The sequence below is a fragment of the Rhinopithecus roxellana genome, chromosome 2 (genome assembly GCF_007565055.1).
Source record: "Rhinopithecus roxellana isolate Shanxi Qingling chromosome 2, ASM756505v1, whole genome shotgun sequence".
Classification (NCBI taxonomy): domain Eukaryota; kingdom Metazoa; phylum Chordata; class Mammalia; order Primates; family Cercopithecidae; genus Rhinopithecus; species Rhinopithecus roxellana.
Window position 1 is genome coordinate 185,447,889 of NC_044550.1, and position 20,879 is coordinate 185,468,767.

A 20,879-nucleotide genomic window follows, 5' to 3' on the forward strand; every position below is an offset into this window, starting at 1 on the left:
TAATGTTACTGCTAATGAATAAAAACAGGAATAAAAATGTGCATGATATAAGTTCATACATATTTTATCAAAAATAGCAATATTTACAAAAATTAAAGCTATGTAAATAAAGAGAACTCTGAAGGAATCATTGTCAGAAATTTTTCTCTAATGCACATTTTTCTATTTTTGATTTTCACTTCTTCCCATCAATCAGTTAATGAACATGTGTGTCTATATTTTTATCACTTTATTAGTCATTGTTAAAAGAACAAATAAAAAGTGCAGAGCACATAACTTGTTTTTCTTTGGGGAGCTTACAAATGAATGCATTAAAATGAACTGTGAGACTACATATTAAATGTTCACTTGTGTTGCTCAAATATTACATATCTCAGGAATTCTGATATGTTATTTATTTCAGCTGTAAGAGACAGAGTGCATATTGTACGCTGACACCCCTTTTGTCTCTAGAAAGAAAATGAGAGGAGCATTTTAATTTAGAATTTAAAAAAATTAATGTGATCTAAACAAACTGCTTTATATGTGAAAAGACAGGGACTGAGAAGATGTGGGGGGAATTACTAGAATCAGAACAATAACTACGTTAAAATAAAATATATATAAAATATTAAATTCTAAAAGAAGAATCTATTTTTAAAATAATTGTAAAGAATTTGTGTGTGGGGGGGTGTGTGTGTGGGAGGGAGAGAGGGTGAGAGAGAGAGAGACAAAGAGACTGAGCATACTATGTTTTACATAGGGTCTCCCACAAGACTACTGCATGAAAAGTGAGAAAGAGAAATTTATATTTCATTCCTTCCATTTATTTATCTTCTATAGGGAAATAAAATTTATCAATAATAGAAACCAGCATTTGTCTGCTAGATCATTTTTAACAAATATAGAATTATGTGTAATTTATTGAACAATTTAAACCAAAAATCACTAACTTTATGAATCCTACATGTTAGTATGGTCTGGAATTCTAATTTTTCAAAGTGAAAAAAACATGTGAGATACTCTGTCAAAGAAAGTGGAAAGTATCTTACATTTAAAAAATCTCAACCATGACCTATAAGAAGTACCGTATTTATGCAAATATAAGGTTTTATAACTTCAACCAAAAGTTATGGAGGTTATCCTTGAATTATTTTAAGGAATTTAGTCATGGCCAGATTCACTTTTTTAAAGACAAGTTTAGTTACTATGGCTTATAAGTTAACATACCTGGTTATATTGGGAAAATTAGAAGATTACTGTAATGATATTAATCAAAATTGTGATGACTTATCTAAACAAACTGACAAAAGACTCATAAAGGAAAAGACGGAAATAAGAATGAATAATTGGAAATTCATTTTATTACCAGTATTCATGTTACCTTGATAATAGAAATTCACTCATTAATTTAGATCTTCTTAGTATCTTTACAGTTTTATATTTTCTCCATATTTCACATGATGTTATATTTGTTTTTATTTTAATAGTTTTGTAGATTATCAATATTTTAAATATAATCTACTTTTTGTTGAGAGTGTGAAAATACAATTTCTTTTTGGTATGTAGTTCTTTATACAACAAACTTGCTGAAGCATCTTAGTCATCTAATAATTGGTCAGTACAATCTTTTTAGCTTTCCAATGATAGCATCTTCAAATGATAAAATTTTATTTTTTATTCTAATTTATGTGCATTATAATTTGTTTTCTTCTCTTATTTTAGCAGCAGAGACCTTTCACTATTTTAAATATAAGCAGCTGTTAGTATATATCTTTATCCTGACTTTATAGAGGATTCATTTAAAGGATTATCATTAGGTTCATTATAGATTCTGACAGATAACCTTAATAAGTTTAAATTACATTAAAATATTCCTTTCTGTTCCTAATTTGTTAGATATTTTTATAAGATACTGCCAGATTTTATTGACTTCTTTCAGCTGTCAAGGTAGTTATATGGTTTTATTCCATTAAGATATTAATGGAAAAAATTACATTAATAAGGTTTCTTTTTACTTTTAAACAAAACTTTCATTCCAGAAATAAAGTAACTTGGTTTTAATATGTTTCATCATTTACATTTTCTAAATTCTGTTTGCCAGTATTTTATTTTTTGTTTTTTTGCATTTGTATTTATTGAGATTGGCCTGTATGTATTTTTTCTGAGATTGTTGGTATCTGGTTTTGATACTAAGGTTGTAACAGCTCCACAGAATAAACTTGGATGTACTCTCTGATTCCTTCTTCTCTGAAAGAGTTTATAAAAAAATGAAAATATTTCAAACAGTTGTAAAACTTTTGAACAGCAACAAAAACATTAAAGCGATTTTTTTAAAATTATAATTTTTACCTTAAACCACCTAGGTTTGGCAATTTCTTTTTGGGATGAATTGTCATTGCAGATGTAATTCCCTTAAAGATTAAAGTGCATTTCTCTATTTCTTCTTGAATCAGTTATTAGGCATAATTTTCTTTTGATTTATTCATTTCTATTATTTTTTATGTTTACTGGCATGAAATTGCCTATAAATTTCTCTCATCTGTGTTTAAACTTCTGCAATTTGTGGCAGTCTCTTCTATTCCTAATACTGTTTTTCTCTTCTACTTGTTGTACAGCCAAGCTTTCCAGAGATATTTATAATCTATTAAACTGCTCCAAGTAAAAACTTTTATTTCTCTGATCCTATCTAGTGAATCCTTCTTGTTTGTTTTATTTAATTCTCATCCATTTAGTAAATCCTTTCTTCTACTTGGTTTTGGTTATTTCTTGTTGGTTTTATTGGAGCTTCACTCATCATCTTTTGAGTATTATTTTTTCTAAAGTAAATATAAAAGGCCATACATTTTGCTTCATATGCTACTTAGTACTACTTTAGCTGATTTCTACAAATTTGATATGTAGTGACTTTTGTTATTTTTCAGTGATAATTGCTTTTTTTTTTTTAACACCATTGATTCTTTTTTGAATCATACATGACATAAAAATGGGATTTTTATTTTTCAAGTGCTGATATTTTATGTTAACTTTTTGTTTGAAACATTGCATTGTAGTCAGAAAATGATATCTATGTGATTTCAACTTTTTAAAATATGTAATGGCTTTATGCAAACCTAAGAGAATATATGATCTTGATTGCTTGGATATAGGGTTCTGTGTAATTCCATCTAAATCTTCCATAGCCTTATACGTTTTGTTCTTCTTAGTCTCTCAACAACTCAGAAATGTATGTTGCATCCTCCACAGATATGATGGTTTATTAAATTTTTCTGGGATGTTTAGTCAGTGTTTCTTAACACTTTAAGACAAATTTTTTTTTTTTTTTTTTTTTTTTTTTTTTTTTTTTTTTTTTTTTTTTTGAGGCGGAGTCTTGCTCTGTCGCCCAGGCTGGAGTGCAGTGGCCGGATCTCAGCTCACTGCAAGCTCCGCCTCCCGGGTTCCCGCCATTCTCCTGCCTCAGCCTCCCAAGTAGCTGGGACTACAGGCGCCCACCACCTCGCCCGGCTAGTTTTTTGTATTTTTAGTAGAGACGGGGTTTCACTGTGTTCGCCAGGATGGTCTCGATCTCCTGACCTTGTGATCCGCCTGTCTCGGCCTCCCAAAGTGCTGGGATTACAGGCTTGAGCCACCGCGCCCGGCCAAGACAAATTTTTAATAGCTTATAAATTTTAATAGACTAGTTTTTAGAGCTGTTTTATGTTTACAGCAAAATTGAAAGAAAGGTACAGAGGTTTCACATATGTGCTCTTCCCCTACACATACATGGCATCCCCCATTATCAACATACCCCACCAGACTCATATATTGGTTACAATTGATAAACTTACATGGACACATCATTGCTATCCAAAGACCATAGTTTACATTATAGCTCACTTTTGGGATTCCACATTTTATTGGATTGAGCAAATTTATAATGATCTACCTACAACTGTAGTATCATATAATGTGGTTTTATTGCCCTAAAAAATCCTCTGTGTTCTGCCCCTTCATCCATCCCTTCCCCTTATCCCTTGGTGATCACTGACCTTTTTACCATCTCCATAGTTTTGCCTTTTCCAGAATATGATATAGTTGGAATAATATAGTATATAGTCTTTTCAGATTGGCTTCTTTTACTTATTAATATACGTTTAAGTTTTCTACATTTTTAAAGGCTTGTTAGCTGATTTCTTTTAAGCACTGATTAATATTCCATTGTCTGGATGTACCATAATTTATTAATTCACCTACTGAAGGATATGTTGTTTGCCTGCAAGTTTTGGCAATTACAAATAAAGTCGCAATAAACATCTGTGTACTGGTTTTTTAGTGGACATATTTTCAACTACTTTAGGTAAATAATCATATAGTAAATATGGGTAAATAATGAGTAAATAATCATATAGAACTAGACTATTAGATCATGTGGTAAGCGTATTTCTAGTTTTATAAGTAACTGTCTTTCAAAATGTCTGTACAGTTTTTCATTTCCACCAACAATGAACTCAAGTTCTTGTTGCTTTTCATCCTCTTAAGCATTAGGTGTTGCCAGTGTTCTAGATTTTGGACATTCTAATGGCTGTTTACTGATACATGCATTTCCATGATGATTAATATCTTTTCCTATGCCTATTTCCCATCTGTATATCCTATTTGGTGAGGTATATGTTAAGGTCTTTGGCCCATTTTTCATCAAGTTGTTTTCTTATTCTTGAGTTTTAGGAATTCTTTATATGTTTTATATAATAGTCCTTTATCAGCTATATTTTTTGAAAATATATTTTTCCCATTCCATGGTTTGTCTTTTCATTCTCTTGACAGTGTTTTTAATAGGACAGAAACTTTTAATTCTAAAGAAGTCTAGCTTATTAATTATTTCTTTCAGGGACCCTGCCTTTGGTGTCATATCCAAAAAATGTTGCCATACTCAAGGTCATTTAGATTTTCTCCTATGTTATCTTCTAGGAGTTCTATAGTTTTGCCTTTTACCTTTAGATCCGTGATTCATTTCTGTTAAGTTTGGTGAAAGGTGTAGTAATGTCTGTGTCTAGTAGCCTACAATTTTAGAATGATCATAGTTTTCAAGTGAGTTGAAATATACATATATCACTATTCAATGACCTGCTTTTCCATCGAAATTGTGGGTGTTCTTATTTTACCTGATGTTAATATGGCTAACATAATTTTTGTTTGATTAGTATTTTGCAAGTATACTAACATTCTTTAAATTTTAGTCTGTTTTTATGTTGCTGGTGTTTTACTCTAAAATACTTTTATTGTATTTTTTGATGTAATATTCTATATTTTAGGTGGTACAATTAAATACTTTTAAATATTTTTCAATTACGTATATGTTTGAATTTATTTCTACCATTTTGTTTTATACTTTCTATTTGTTCTTATTTTATTAAACTTGTTTCCATCCTCCTCCTCTTTCTCTTTTATTTCTTTTTTATTTCTTATTTTTTTTGAATTGATTTTTCTCTATTCTTGTTTCTACCTGTACTTGTTTGGAAGTTATATGGTTTCTTATTTTATTTTATTTTTTTTGTTTTGGTAGCTTCTCTCAAAATTGTCCACATACAATTAACAAAGTTGAAAAATAATCAATGCACACGTTTACCTATGTAACAAACCTGCACATCCTGCGCATGTACCCTGGAACTTAAAGTAAAAGTTGAAGAAAAATAAATAAATAAAAATAATCAAACTCTTTAATTTTTGCTTCCGAATAATAGAAGATAATTAGAATTTGTCTTAACAGCCTACATATCCCTACAATTAGCATTTTGGTGCGCACAATTTGAATTTCACAGATATTTTCTCATAGTCCTAGAAATATGTTATTCTATTGCCTTCTGGCCTCTGTTGTTCAATAGTCAGCACTATGTTGTGAATGACTGCTATGGTCTGAATATTTGTGATGATTTCTACTGCAAGCAGCATTCCCAAAAATGTGCCCATGAGACCAGACTCCATTAGTGTTCAGCCGGAGCAATATTGGGAAAAGAAAAGATACAGCTTCATGTTAAGGAAGTTCTAGTAACTATGAAGCCATGCTTGACTTCACTCTCAGCTCATAAACACTCCTCATTTTCAGACAGTGTCAGAGAAGGATAACATCGGTTCCTGCATGTTTCTGACAATCAGTTTGCATGATATCTGTGCCCTACTTACATCCCCTTGTTAGATAGCTGCTAAAGATTATAACATGAAGCCTAACAAACCAAAACCATAGCTTAACTCAGAAATTCATGGTATAGTTTTATTTGAAAAGCAAATACATTCTTAATAAAATATAGGCCACAATTTCTAGAGGATATACAGGGTCCACAGTAAGAACTTCTACATCTGAGGCACTGTGATGGTTTCAAAATTCCTGAGAGTAAATTTAGTAAGAACAAATATGAACAGTGTAGGGAATAATAGAGGCTGTGGATGTTTATGTTATGTGAGTTTTTGAGTTGAAGTGTTATCAGAAAAGAGGAAAGATAGTAAGAAAACCAGAGAAGGTGAAGGATGGACACATACACTGAAATTTTATTTGTACATGTAGGTATATAGTAGTAGCAGGAATGGAGTTTCCTAGGACAATGGAATGAAAAAACCAAATGTGATTTCTAAGAACTGACCTCTAAAGAAGAGTAGCTAGTACAGTTGAGGAGGAAGCCAGTCACAATGACCTTCCCATAGGGATACAGTCCCTACTGTCATGAACAACGTTCTTTGTGAGCATGAACACATCTGGCTCATTAAAAGTTCTACTAAATAGCCTATTTTGCCCCATAACCCACTGCTCAGAAGCCATCTTCATTGTTCTAGCTTATTTTGTTACTTAATGAGAAAGTGAATGCAAAAATAATAATTACAAAAGCCTATACTTGCATAATACTGACCATCAGTGATAATACTAAGTGCTTCACAAGCATTATCTTTGAAAATGTGCACACCGTATCTGTGTATTAGGTGCAGTTTTATCCCCATTAATATGTAATAAAACTGAAAGAGATATTAGGTAACTTCCTCAATGTCTGAAAGAACTGGGATTTGAAACTAGACATTTCTACTTTGCTATAAAAATCCTACCTTATCTGGACCCCAAATCTATACTTTACAAATTAGAAAATTGACACTGGAGTTGTTAAAAGGTATTTCATGGGCTATATTGATAACAAAATAGCAGAGACCAGGTTAGAAAGTATCTTGAATTTTGACTTTCAACCCTAAACCTCTAATGCAATTGACAAAAGAAGCAGTATCAACTAGAAAGTTAAGGAGATTTAAAAATAAAGTTGTGACAAAATAAAACATGGGCATAGCCTGGAAAGAAAGACACAAAAACATGGTGCTTCAGGCAGTGGGTGAGTTGCAATACAGCATTCTATACTTTCTCTACTTTACCCCTTATGGATTTTCAGTATATTCAACCTGTCCATGAAGTTACAGCTCTTCCAGAAAGATTAAAAATGGACTAGCTACATTAGAAGTCTGAATCACTATTCTGTTTATTTCCTGGTTAAAGTTTATTATTTTATGAGCATTATGATAGGCACATGGTGTATATTAAACCACCTATGTCAGTTCAACATTGTATAGCCAGGTGACGCAAAATTAACTCTAGATTCACCTCTTTGTTTCTTTAAAAATATGCAAAAACCTAAAAGTTCTCATGTATCTTAAGTTATTTAATGTAAACTTGGAAAGCTCAACAGCTGTAATACATAATATCACCTTAATTTTACTCAAACTGAAATAAATCATTATACCTTTCAAAATAATTTTATTTCCTCTGGGTAAATAAAAGTAGTCATTTATTTTGTTTTTTAAATAATCATAAAACAACCATTTTAGACTAGTCACTCTTTGATAAGTTTACCTCATCTAGCTAGGAAAGTCAAAATTCTCAAAAGATTTAATGCAACTTTTAAGAAGTAAACGAAGCTAATCATCTCCAAAGGCAATTTAAGGAAAATCCAGAAGGCAGATGGATAAAAGGCAGCAGGAGTCTCTTCTAAAGACTTGTTCAGTGGTAAAATAATAATTTCTAAATATGTTTTTAAAAATTGATTTGGTGGTATTTTGATTCATTTGATGTATGTACAAATAACTGCATTCAATCTAATACATAAACCATTCTTCGTTTGTTAAAAATTGTATGAAGCAATGTATTCAATAGGGACACTTGCCTAGCTGCACACTTTGATATAGTTTGGCTATGTTTCCCCAAAATCTCATCTTGAACTGTAGTTCCCATAATCCTCACGTATTGTGGGAGGGATCTGGTGGGAAGTGATCATGTCATGGGGGTGGTTTCTCCCATGCTGTTATTGTGATGGTGAGTGAGTTCTCATGAGATTTGGTGGGTTTATAAGCATCTGGCATTTCCCCTGCTTGCACTTCTCTCTTTTGCTGCCCATGAAGAAGGATGTGTTTGCTTCCCCTTATGTCATAATTGTTAAGTTTCCTATGGCCTTGTCAGCCATGTGGAACTGTGAGTCAATTAAACCTGTTTCCTTTATAAATTACCCAGTCTTCAATATTTCTTCATAGCAGCATGAAAATGGACTAATACAGTACATTGGTACCAGGTAGTGGGGCACTGCTATAAGGATGCCCCAAAATGCTGAAGTGACTTTGGAATTAGGTAACAGGCAAAGATTGGGACAACTTTATCAGGCTGAGAATGGATGAGGATCAGAGATGTGGCCAGTATCTCCAAAGATGAAGAGTTCACAGAGGAGGGGATAATGGGGTAAAGGTCGGAGATATTAAAGTGCAAATTACATGTTAATAAAAATATAATTTTTATGTTTTACTGAAGCCACCTAAGAGATCTCAGTGTAAAACACATTCTTTTAAGAGAGCTTTTGTTGTTTCTTTTTCTTGAAATGGAAACCACAGGCAGATGTTTGGGCAGTGGAGGCAGCTGCTCACCTTTCCTAAGGCTACAAAAAGAACAAAAGGGCCATCTGTGTCTCCCCTTGCTTCTTTCCAACCTTGGCATAAAAAGGAGAGGTAGTCTTGCAACTCAATCCCTTTTATAGTAAAGAAGAAGCAGGTGAGCCTCCCTGTATTTTTGTAAGTTAGAGTGTGCATGTTGGTCTGATTCCTGAGGAAGTAGGAACTCTCTTATCCTCTTTTATTCTGCCGAGAAAAGGATTGTGAGTGTATGTGTGCTCTAGGTAGAATTGGGTGTGTATAAGTGGGGAAAAAACATACGTATAAATGAGCATAAGGTAATTAGCTTTGTTATTTCCTTCTCCAAGTGCAAGAAACAGGCCAGAAGTAAATAGAAAAATTATAGCCCTCAAACAGGTCTTCTTTCTTTGGCAGCTAAGAAAGTAAGCACTCATGTAATTCCCAAGATTACTACAATTTTGGTACTGAGACATTCATTGTCTAGTGTTCTATAGACTTATTTTTATTAACAATGAGAAAGAAATAAAAAAATGCATACCTATCTGCTTAGCCCCAAGAATCTTGTCTTGCCTAACCGATACATCTCCCTTTCTGGAGAAAGAAGTGAATATATTGGTTGGTGGCAGTTGTGTATGAGAATTTAATTTTGTGCTCATTTTGGTTTCAATTGTGTTCACACAACAAGCAACAAGTAAGTTGGAGAATCTTGATTTGAACTCAAGTCTTTTCTTTCTGATACTGGAGTTCATGATCTCACCACTGTACTACATTTCTATTGAAAGTTGATTAGTTGGTTTGGGAACATATAAATAATTAGAGATGAAACAATGGTGATAACAATTACATGATTGTATTTAGCAAGTACGATTGGCTCAATAAAATTAATCTGTTTTCTATGCCTAGGACTGAAAATTCCTATTATATGTCACATAACTCTATGATTATTAACATATACCTAAAAGCCTTTCATTCAGAAATACCTTTACCGAGTACATTCTAAAGGCTAGGATCAGTGTTAGTCTATAGTACCAGTGTTACAGAAAAGGGGTCCCAATGCAGACCCCAAGAGAGGGTTCTTGGATCTCACACAAAAAAGAATTCAGAGCTAGTCCACAGCACAAAGCAAAAGAAAGTTTATTAATAAAGAAAAGGAGGCTGGGCTTTGGTGGCTCACACCTGTAATCCCAGCACTTTGGGAGGCCGAGGCAGGTGGATCACTTGAGGTCAGGAGTTTAAGACCAGTCTGGCCAACATCGTGAAACTCCATCTCTACTAGAAACACAAAAAATTATCTGAGCATGGTGGAGCATGCTTGTAATCCCTGTTACTTGGGAGGATGAGGCAGGAGAATTGCTTGAACCCAGGAGGCAGAGGTTGCAGTGAGCTAAGATCATACCACTGCACTCCAGCCTGATGACCAAAAAAAAAGAATTTTTTTTTTTTTTTTTTTTTTTTTTTTTTTTTTTTTAAAGTGAAGGAATAAAAGAATGGCTACTCCAAAGTCAGAGCAGCCCTGGGGGCTGCTGGTTGCCCATTTTTCATTTTTATAGTTATTTCTTGATGATATGCTAAACAAGGGGTAGATTATTCATGCCTCACCTTTTTAGAAGATATAGGGTAACATCCTGACATTGCCACAGCGTTTGTAAACTGTCATGGCACTAGTAGGAACATAGCAGTGAGGATAACCAGAGGTCACTCTCGTCACCATCTTGGCTTTGGTGAGTTTTAACTGGCTTCTTTACTGCAACCTGTTTTATCAGTAAGGTCTTTATGAACTGTACCTTGTGCCAACTTCCTATCTCATCCTATAAGTTAGAATGCCTTAACTGTCTGGGAATGCAGCTTGGTAGGTCTCAGTCTCATTGTACCTAGCTCTTATTTAAAAGGCATGCTCCAGTTCACATGCCTCTGACATTTACCCCCTCCCCTTCATAGGACAACCCTTTATCCTAAGAGAGCAGAAGGAGGAAGATCCATCTTCTGTAACTTTTTCTGCTGAATAAAGGTGATGATATTCCGGCCTAACCATGAGAGTCTCTTGTGTTTAGAATAGAGAGAAGCTCAGTCAGAAAGTGTTGGTATGGCTAGTGCCATATATAACTACAAGTTCTGACAAAATATGATATCTGGAAGACTAATAAGTATTCAATATAATAAAACATTCAGTAAGCTTGTCCTGAATACCTATGCAAAGGGCAAAACAGCAACATATTCCACAACAGTAAAGCAAAATAAGTAAAATTATCCCAAGTAAACTAAATCACAGTGCTTTCCATGAAATGGGGAACTGTTGGAACCAAGCTGATATGGGGTTGCTAGGTGATTCCAGTATATGCCCAGGATAAGAATACTGATCCAGATTTTTCAATACCCATCCCTCTTGTTTCTACTGAGCAGCAGTTAGAGATCACGGGTTTGTTCACAGGAATACTCAGGATTACCATAAATTGCAGAAACATGAAAACAACTGAGGAGACTAGAATCTAAGAGCAAATATAACATAGTTCTTGAAATGTAGTATTTCTCTCTCTAGTTTCCCACTTTTACTAAAGACAAATCATGGTGAGACTGATTTGCCTTATTATACTTTGCCTGATTATTTGTATAAAGTGCAGCAAGAATAATTATTTTTCACATAGGCTTTTTAAAATTGGTTTTGATGAAACCCTGTTCTATAGAAAAAAATCTGAGATAAGACATTTTTGAAGTTGAACCCTGCTATTTGTACCCTCAAATACCTAAGAATTGGGTAAATTCCTCTTACCTTGGGTCCCCAAGATAACTTGGGGTTCCTGGAACTGTTCAAAAAGTGAGATTCTTGGTTGGGCATGGTGGCTCATGCCTGTAATCCCAGCACTTTGGTAGGCCAAAGTGGGTGGATCACCTGAGGTCAGGAGTTCGAGACCAGCCTGCCCAACATGGTAAAACCCCGTCTCTATTAAAACAACAAAAAATTAGCAGGGCATGGTGGTATATGCTTGTAATTGCAGCTACTTGGGAGGCAGGAGAATTGCTTGAACCTGGGAGGTGGGGGTTGTAGTGAGCCGAGATTGCACCACTGCACTCCAGCCTGGATGACAAACTCCATCTCAAAAAAAATAAAAATAAAAGGAAAAAAAAAAAAGGGACATTCTTCACTTACCACAGGTTGGAAACCCTGTACAGGGACTCTGTAGGCAAGGTATGAGGCCAGTTCCCCAAAGGGCTTTTATTGACTTTACAACTCAAGTTTGATTCCTTAAAGGAAAGCACACCATTCCAGTCAAAGCCTTGGTAAAATGATCAATTTCTCTGTGTCTCATTGAAAAAAACAAAAAACAAAAAACAGATTATTATTGCACTTACGCAAATAATTATAGTGTCATAAATTAAGATACTCACAAATAGTTACCAAATTCTGGAGAAATCAGGTAGAGAGAAACAAATATACTCCAAATTTGGTTTACAGAAGTACACTTTACTCAGTTTCTACAAGCTGTAAATAGCTCAAAACTTTCCTTGACTCTGAAGAAACAAAGCAAAGGATCAGCAACATTTTAAGCAAAAAAAAGTTAAAAAGTTTACTTCAGTTTTCTATTGGTTCAGTTAATTCAGTTTACTCTTATTCTGCTTGATATTCATGAACATTTCAGCTTTCTTTGAGTATTGAAAGTTTTCCCCTCTATTTTAATGTCATAATCACCAAAGTTATCAGAAACCTGCATTCAAGAACACCTGCTAGAGTTTCATAGCTGATTATAAACTCACCCTCTAAAGAGGGTTAAAACAACAATTGTTTGTAGATGACAAATCATCTTAGGACAGTCACTATTAAAGTCACAATTGATAAGGAAATTTGGTTACTTCTGTGGCATATAACAATTTTACATGACAATTACAACTATTAATAATATACCCTAAATCATATTAGAATTATAGGAGTTTCCCATTATTATGGAACAATACCAGTAATATATTTATATAAATATAGTCCAAGGAAAGCCAAACATCATTTCATATTTGACAATGCTTCTTGTATGATTTTTATGCCAAATAAGCCAAATTTCACTGTTCTATTAGTGCATTATTTATGTCAAACTCAATTCTTAATAAAACTTTACAGATAAATCTGTCCGATCTTAATCAGCTTGACCATAAGGTAAGATTCTAATAAACTTTTTATAAACCTTTAAAATTGTTGTTAAAGAGAGATCATAAGCAGGTTTTTGCTCTCAGAAAAACCTGTTATGCTTTTATTTTAATGTTCAGTTTACAGAAAAACTGAACAATACCCCTTTAACTTTAGCCAATATATTCACAGAAAAAGTTTCTTTTACAATTAATTTTTTTTCATAAGCCTTCCACAACTTATGCAAACCTTTAGCTTTATTCTATTGAACCTAAAACCATCCTTTAACCCTTTAATTTAGGCAGGAAATCCACATTCATTCCCATGCCTTCTTATAATCTTTTACCAAAAACATACTTCACTTTCCTTACATGCCTTGCATGCAGAATTGTTTCTTTGGTCTTAATTATATGTTACACTGTGAGGTCTTAGTGACTTTTACATTTAGTGAAAAGTTGTTAAGTTCAGGATTTTAATTACCTACTAGGTATGGAGCCTAGGACAGCATACAGAAGTACAGATAAGGCCTACTCTTTCTAGTGTTTAACTCCATGTGTCCCAGGCCTTACCTAGCTGTAAAACAGGCAGGTTGTACAATTAAGAGTCACAGTGGCATTTAATTAAACATTTAGGAGGCTTAATCACCTTTAAATTGTACAACATTTCTTGCATAAATTCCCTTTTTTAAAACAACCAGTTATTTTACTTTAACACAAGAATATGCCATACAAGATCCTTTCTTATATAAAATCTCTTTAATGTACAAATCTCTTTGCATAACTAGGAGGCATGGCTAATTCCCTATGTCCCCAAGCCTTATCTAGAATATAATGGTCTGAAATAAATTGAACAATTTTCAAGAGTCAAAGAAGCAGTTTATGACTTTAAAGCATTTAGCAAACCTGATATCTGAACTGCCTAATTTAAACCAAAAGTTTACATTTTTGAAGATACTTCTATTTTACCAATAATCTTTAAAGGTATCATTTCCCAAATATTAATTAAGTCACATGAATTAAATAAAAGGCATTACACTTTTTACTTTTCTGACAAAATATTTGATTTAGGCTTTTATTATGAAACCAATTAAAGCTTGTTCATATGTAAACATCACACACATAATACATAGAAGACAAAGGATCATCCCCTAAGCCAGGAATTGAACCCTGAACCAGAGGGACACCACATACACTTTACACACACACACACACACACACACACACACACACACACATACATGCCAGAAGTCTGTCTGGTAAGAAATTCTTACCCTTTGACCAGCATACCACGCTTCAGGGTTCCCTTTCTCTGACTCTTCTGGGGTCCTACTGACCCTACTTACCCTTCTGGCTGCACCACAGCCCTGGGGGCCGAGTCACAACACAAAGGAAAATTATCTCTTTCCTTTCTGGCCAGAATAAGATACCTGTGACAAAACATATACATTAGCCACTCTTCTTAGCACCCAATATCAAGCTGGCAAGGCTCAAATTTGGCCCCAGTTGGGTCCCCATCATTATTAATCCAACCTCGGACCAGGAACTTCAACATGTGATCTCTGGGAAAGAAGGTTACCCTGAGTAGTAGAAAAGAAAAGAAAGAGAAAGGAGAGAGAGTAAAGCTTTGCCTTGGCAGGGTGGTGTAGGCGAAGCACTCAGGGAGGCCAGAGAAAGGCCTACCCATTGCAGTGACACTTAAATTTCAGCCGGCTGCTTGTTGGTCACAGAGGGATCTTTTCCAGCAGTCCCATCAGCTCTCAAGTTTTCCCTTTTAGGGAGGCAAAAGTTCCCCATGTCCCACGATCCTGTGCATGCTTAATCCTGTCACTCATAGCTGTCAGCAAAAAGCACAAGGCAGATCAATCCAGAGAGAACAGCAGTTAACATCTCAGAGTGCCAAACCCATTTTCAGCTGAAAGAGACTTTACAGAGAGGGAGTTTACCGAGAAGGGCCTCTAACCACTGAAATTTTTGAAGGGACTCTAACCCTCCTAAGTTGGGCCTCTAACCCAAGGTCGGTGAAGCCTCCTTACCTTTTACTGAGACGAGCCTTTAACCCACTCTGTCTTAGGAGACATTCTCACTCCCTTAAGTTGGGCCTTTAACCCAGTCCCATCTTTTACCCGGGTACATGCACCCCGCTTACCCAAAGTCATTTAATCAGTGCTGCAGTCTATTTCCTTTGGGTCGGAGTCTCCTCAGTATTGTCCCTTCCAAGCTTGCCAGAAAGATGTTACTAGATCCCACCACGTACTCAAAGTTAGCCTTTGGGTCAGGGGTTTCCTTAGCATGGTCCCTTCCAAAGATGTTACAGGATAGGGGCCCCGATCCAGACCCTGAGAAACGGTTCTTAGATCTCATACAAGAAAGAATTCAGGGCAAGTCCATAGAGTAAAGTGAAAGAAAGTTTATTAGGAGCGTAAAGGAATAAAAGAGTAGCTACTCCATAGGCAGAGCAGCCCCGAGGGCTGCTGGTTGCCCATTTTTATGGTTATTTCTTGATGATATGCTAAACAAGGGGTGGATTATTCCTGCCTACCCTTTTTAGACCATATAGGGTAACTTCCTGACATTGCTACGGCATTTGTAAACTGTCATGGTGCTGGTGGGAGCACAGCAGTGAGGATGACCAGAAGTCACTCTCATCACCATCTTGGTTTTGGTGGGTTTTAGTCAGCTTCTTTATTTCATGCTGTTTTGTTAGCAAGGTCTTTATGACCTGTGTCTTGTGCCAACCTCCTATCTTATCCTGTAAGTTAGAATGCCTCAACTGTCTGGGAATGCAGCCCAGTAGATCTCAGCCTTATGTTACCTAGTTCCTATTTAAGATGGAGTAGTTTTAGTTCAGAAGCCTCTGACACCAGCACTTATGATTGTGCATAATGTGCACTTCACAGTTCCAGGAAGTAAATTTCATATCACAGCACACAGCGTGGTGTCCCTAAGTGGGATCTTGAAAACAGTCAGTTTATGAAGAGGAAAAAGTCAGAGGTGTTGCCATGAAAGGACACTGAGCTAGTGTTGAGCAAATAGATTCCTTTTCTTCTGAACATATCTAAAGAAGGGAGATCCAAATTCTATGAGCCTACTTTTGAATATTTCACTTATTTTCTAATGTCAAAATTTTGTTTATTCTGGATATTACTTTATCTAACAATGTCCCTTTACTGTTACCATCCTTCTTCCTCATTAAAGATAAGTCAGGGCATACAGGGAGATCAATATTCAGATGAGAGACTCCAATTGTGCAAAAGAAAATGAGAAAAAGCATTCTGGTGACACTTGTCAGTGGAACACACCTTCAGAGAGAAAAGTAGATTCATCTTCATTCTAATCCCTGACTTCTCAGGTGGATGAGCTATGATGAAACAAGGGAGGTCAAGGATGTGAATCTTACCATTGTTTCTATCACTAGAGAAAAATGTGGACAGGAACTTATATGGATGCAAATAACTGCATTAAAAAATGTCTACTTCTTTGAACTCACACATTCGGAAGAGGGGTAACTGGAAAAAAAATGCATGTAGAATTTGCTGGTAAATGAACCAATGCATTTGGAAAATTTACACATTCTAATATTAAAATGCATGTCTCTAGATGAGAAAAGTAAAACAAATGTCCTCAAATTATAAAGTAAACTAGGAAAAACATTCTTTCTCATTTTTAGTCAACCCTAAATAGATTTTTTTTTAATTCCTAGAAATTTAGTGATGTTGAAAGAATCCAAACTTCTTAAATACTTCTGTGTAGACTGGATGATATGCATTCAGGACCAACTATAGAGAAAGAAATGCATTCACTGTGAATCTTTAAGTCTTTAAAAAATCTCTTCTGTCTGTATCATTTTATTTGTTAAGCCTACATGACTTAGAAGTCACAAGTAGTTTTCTGAGCCTGACTTTTTACCTAATACTGATAAGATCTTAGCCAAATCCCTTAAGATTTCTGAATATGTTTCCTCATAGGTAAAATTTGAGCTATTAATAGATTGAGAATGCCGTCAATAAATTATTATTTATGAGTTGAGGGACAAACCCAATGCCTTTTTTTCCTAATGTAGTATCTCGGAGCTGGTAAATTTGGTAACTGAATGAACAAATACATGAAAGAATGATTCATGAATGAATTAACCATAGAAACCTTTGAAGCAAGAGTGATTTTTTTATTTATGCTTCTAAGTATGGTCCTCAAACTGGTAGCTTACCATCATTTGGGAGCAAGTTGGAACTGCAAATTTTCAGACTCCTCCCTAGACCAACTGAATCAAAAACACTGAGTATCGGGGGGAAGCAGAATTCGTACTTTATCATGCCTTTCAAGATGATTCTGAAGCATTCTAAAATTTAAGAATCTCTTCTCTAGGTTTCTTTTCAATACTGATTTGGAGTATAATTAGTTAATTAATAACGTGGTTTCCAGGTAACCTATGTACATTTAAGTAGAATTTTTATGTGACTAATACCTTATGTCAAAGTTTGCAAACTGCACCTCGTCATGTGCCATACAAAAGTGTTTGTCTCTTGCATGTGCTTGGTTATCAATACTTAAACACTTACTGTATGCACACTTCTCATGGAGAATCTACATCTTTAAAATGTTGCCTTGTTGTTCTTCATGACAAGAATATGCTGGACATGGCCGGACGCGGTGGCTCACGCCTGTAATCCCAACACTTTGGGAGGCGGGGGTGGGCGGATCATGAGGTCAGGAGATCAAGACCTTCCTGGCTAACACGGTGTGAAACCTCGTCTCTACCAAAAAATACAAAAATTAGCCCGGCGTGGTGGCGGGCGCCTGTAGTCCCAGCTACTCGGGAGGCTGAGGCAGGAGAATGGCGTGAACCCAGGAGGCAGAGCTTGCAGTGAGCCCAGATGGCGCCACCGCACTCCAGCCTGGGCGGCAGAGTGAGACTCTGTCTCAAGAAAAAAAAAAAAAAAAAAAAAAAAGGAACAAACCTGCACGTTGTGCACATGTACCCTAGAACATAAAGTAAAATAAAAAAAGAAAGAAAGAAAGAAAATAATAATAATAAAAAAAGAATATGCTGGACTTTAGCCTCTCCAGTATTACTACCATATTATTCTCCCTAAATGGAGACCATATATCAGTTTATTGTTTTATTGTTTTGCTTGAGCTATTACTTTTCTTAATCTCAAACTGTTTCATGAATATTCCATGAATGTATGGGTAACCCATCCTCCCAGTTTATTTGAGGCCCAGTTTACATCTTTTGTCACCATATAATTCGTCATAGCCTCTTCTTTATTCCCCAAAATATCTTGGTTCAGATGATAACTGATGGGTCACCCTATTTACAGGCATGTGTTTTTGCAACTCCAGACTTAATGTCAGCCCTGTTCAAAGTTAATATTGAAGATACTCTCTCTAATTAGAGATGAAAGTAAATGTGACTGTAGGCACAAGGAAAGGAAAGAAGAAAAGTTAAGAGGCATAGCTCAAATGACCTGTTCAAGAATAATATTTTTTGAAAGATTGTATCTTTTCTTTAAATCTATGTAATATTTCCTTCTGTATTATTATATTTACTGTAAAATTAAAAGACCAGCTTTAAAATGAGAAACATAAAGAGAAATATGTCTTTAAACTGTTTCAATCAGTTAAGGAAATGCCTTTGCACTAAGTATATTTTAAAAATTTGGCATGAATTGAATAATAATAAACATCAGATTAAACTCCCAATCAATTTCACTTCCTTTCTTTGTCAGCACAATATCCTGAGAACCCTGACTTTTATGAATATATGGATTAAAAATGCAATATTGTTTTCACTGGTTTATTTGTCATAAGAAGCCCTAAATATAAATGTTCACAATTTTCACAATTTTGCCAAAGACTATGCATAGCCACCAGGTGGAGGCCTTTTGGGTAGTTTCCTGATGTTGCTGAAAGGTTGTACATAAATCAGTTTGTTAGTTTTTTTAAGATATATTTATAATATTTTCCCAGGGTGGGAACATTGTTGATAATAACATTGTTTAAGTGACACTGTATATCTAATTTTGAGCTTCTTATAGTTTCCACGGTCAATTTTCTTCTTTGAAATCTCTTAATTTGTTCTCAGGTTATTTTCTTATATAAATAAAACCATGTAGGTTTGCATTGCAGCAGTTTATTGAAATTTATTTTTTAATGAAAGCTCAATATGTGTATTTTCTAAAGAGAAATTAATTTGTTTCCAAGAGTCTCTGATGGAAGATTATTATTCTCATGAATAAACCCTACAATTCCACACAAATAAGGAGACCTTATTAAGTTAACATCAGTGTAGTACAGTAAATGTTCAATGTTATTCTCATTAAAAAGAAAATAACAACAACCAGGATTTATATTCCTTTTTATAAAGTGCTGCTTGATTTTAACACATCTCTGCACATGTACACACACAGAGATACTACTGTTACATTTTAAATGAAAACAAATAGGTAAACAAGAATAACAAAAGCCTAATTATTGTAAGAGAAATTTCTTCATTAGGGCTTTATTTTTGCTCTATATATTTGATATGCAGTTGACCTAATTTCTAGTGTCCTTGCATAATGACACATCTTCCTTTTCTGCCCAGACAGCATGGTCCATATCTGCAGCATGAAGCCTCACCATTTTCTTCCCTATGACTCTATGATGTAACAGCTCATCTTCCAAGATGATTTTAAATTTCACACCAAGTAAGAATTAAGTATTTAAATATATTTTTGCTAGAATTTACTTTTCCTTAAATTCATTCTAAACTTGATTCTCTCTTTTGGGTTGCAAAAGATTATTACATATTGTATGCATGTATTAAAACTTCATAGATACTCTATAAATATTAGCATATAATGTAGTATAGACCCATGAAAATTAAATATACTTTTTAAAAATTCTGCTGTTTCCTTTAAGCTTTGTAGATTGTATCTCATATGGTGCTGCTAGAATAATCAGATATAGGACTTTCTCACAGGACAGATGCTAGGGTTTCAGCTCATTTGTATCTTCGTAACAATAAACACTATATTTTAAACAAACTTTTAAGTATAATGACTAAATTTCTTTGAAAGAATGTGATGGATAGGATATGTTCTAAGTGCAATATTTATATTAACTCATTTAATAATCAAAACAAGTATGTAGACAAATGGGAACTGTTGTGCATTGTTGATGGGATTGTAAAATGATATAGACAAGTAAAACAGTATGTGGTTTCTTTAAAAAGTTAAAAACATTCCTGCAATAGTTTGCTACGAATGCTGGTTTCCAGCTGCATCCATGTCCCTACAAAGGACACAAACTCATCCTTTGTTATGGCTGCATAGTATTCCATGTTGTATATGTGCCACATTTTCTTCATCCAGTCTGTCACTGATGGCCAAACACTGCATGTTCTCACTCATAGGTGGGAATTGAACAATGAGATCACTTGGACACAGGAAGGGGAACATCACACACGGGGGTCTATTGTGGGGAGGGGGGAGGGGGGAGGGGGGTGGGATAGCATTAGGAGATATACCTAATGTAAATAACGAGTTAATGGGTGCAGCACACCAATGTGGCACATGTATACATACGTAACAAACCTGCATGTTGTGCACATGTACCCTAGAACTTAAAGTATAATAATAATAATAATAATAATAATAAAAAGTTAAAAACATAATTACCAGTAATCCTACTTCTTGGCACACATCCAAAGGAAATGAAAGCAAGCAAGATCTCATAAAAAAAATTTGCATGCTCCTGCTCATAGCAGCATTATTCACAATAACCATAAGGTAGAAGCTACCCAAGTATCCACTTTTTTATTACTTTTAAAAATTATAGTATCTGTAACATATTTAGTCTTAAAAAGGACAAAACAATCTTACACAAGCTACAACATGAATGTACCTTAA